The 1,601-nt window shown below is 40.2% G+C and overlaps 1 long non-coding RNA gene across 1 annotated transcript in view; it reads left to right on the forward strand.

Moving 5' to 3' along the window:
• The window catches only part of LOC106879310 (uncharacterized), a 125,060-nt gene that overhangs the window by 120,483 nt on the left and 2,976 nt on the right, over positions 1–1,601 (forward strand). Inside the window, exon 3 of the long non-coding RNA XR_008265588.1 lies at positions 1,058–1,258. This is a non-coding gene — a long non-coding RNA (uncharacterized LOC106879310). The remainder of the gene's footprint in view (positions 1–1,057; positions 1,259–1,601) is intronic.

A 1,601-nucleotide genomic window follows, 5' to 3' on the forward strand; every position in this document is an offset into this window, starting at 1 on the left:
ATGGATTAGTCGATTACATCGACCCCAGTGTTTCACTGGTACTTAATTTATCGACCCCGGAAAGAAGAAGGCAAAGTTGACCTCTGTGGAATTTGGGTTCAGAACATAAAGACGGATGAATGACCGATGTGCTAAGGATTCTGCCAACTGACGGCTTTAGATTTTTGTGATAACATTAAGTTTTAGTCTGGGGCGGCGAGCTAGCAGAATCGTTAGCACGCCGGACGAAATGCTTAGCGGTATTTCGTCTGTCTTCACATTCTGAGTTCAAATTCCACCGAGGTCGACTTAGCCTTTCATCCTTTCGTGGTCGATAAATTAAGTACCAGTTGCGTACTGGGGTCGATATAATCGACTGCCCCTCCTCCCCAAACATTTAGGGCCTTGTGCCTAGAGTAGAAAAGAATATTAACTTTTGGTGCAGGGCAGTGAGCTGGCGGAATCGTTAGCACGCCGGGCAAATGCTTAGCGGCATTTCATACATCTCTACGTTCCGAGTACACGTTCCACCGAAGTCCACTTTGCTTTTCATCCTTATGGGGTCGGTGAAATAAGTGCCAGTTAAGCACTGGCTCAATTTAATCGACTCATTCCCTTTCTCAAAATTGCTGCCCTTGTGCCAAAATTTGAAACCTCGAAATTTGAAACCACGAAATAAATTGACAGTAAAAAGTGTTGACAATTAAGCCAAAGAAATGTACGTAATAGGTTTTTATGTCGTCTTAAGGTACTTATTAAACCATTTTATCTATCCGCCCTTTTAAAGCCTAACCAGGTTCATTGGACCGGTTTCCCAGTTTCTATGACGTATGTGAAGCCGAAAACTGACTTCAATTAGAAATCGCAGTCATTAAAAAAAAAATAATGAAAGATTCTATCTGAAACCGAACTTATTCTGTGAGTAGAGCATAACATAAAGAAATCCTTGAAACATCAATAAATATGGCAGCAATTAGATCTCAACAAAATATTCATCATATTGATGATGTTGACAGTATATATACTTAGTCAAAATTTGTAAACATAATTGTTATATATATTTTCTATTGATTAACAGGAGATTTCAAATACTGGAAAACAACGAAAGTAACACACTTTGGGTCTGAAACAGACATGGTAGAGGATTTACCAAATATAGAAATGTCATCTTACATCTTACTCTCATATGCTAAAAGAAAAGAAATCGAAAAAGGGACTTCCGATTATGAGGTGGTCATTCTCTCGGCATTCGTCCCATGGTGATTATCATTTAAATCAGGTAAGCCTTTATATACACAATATGTTAGACTCACCTGCTGAAGTCGACGTATGAGTGTTCAGCCATTGCCGAACGACCTGCAAAGATGATTTGTTTATGGAGGTCAAATGTTCGTGGCAGACATTAGCTCACTCCCGCCATCAAATTGACGTAGCTTGAACAGGTGCACGGTGTACCACCCGTCGGGTGTCGCGAAGTGATCGAAGAGCAACGCGAGATAAAGTGTTCTGCTCAAGAACACAACGCACCACCCAGTCTAGGAATTTGAAACCACGATCTCGCGATCATGACTGCAACAACCTGACCACTAGGCCACATATATATATATATATATATATATATA

This window comes from Octopus bimaculoides, chromosome 1 (assembly GCF_001194135.2).
Source record: "Octopus bimaculoides isolate UCB-OBI-ISO-001 chromosome 1, ASM119413v2, whole genome shotgun sequence".
Taxonomy (NCBI): domain Eukaryota; kingdom Metazoa; phylum Mollusca; class Cephalopoda; order Octopoda; family Octopodidae; genus Octopus; species Octopus bimaculoides.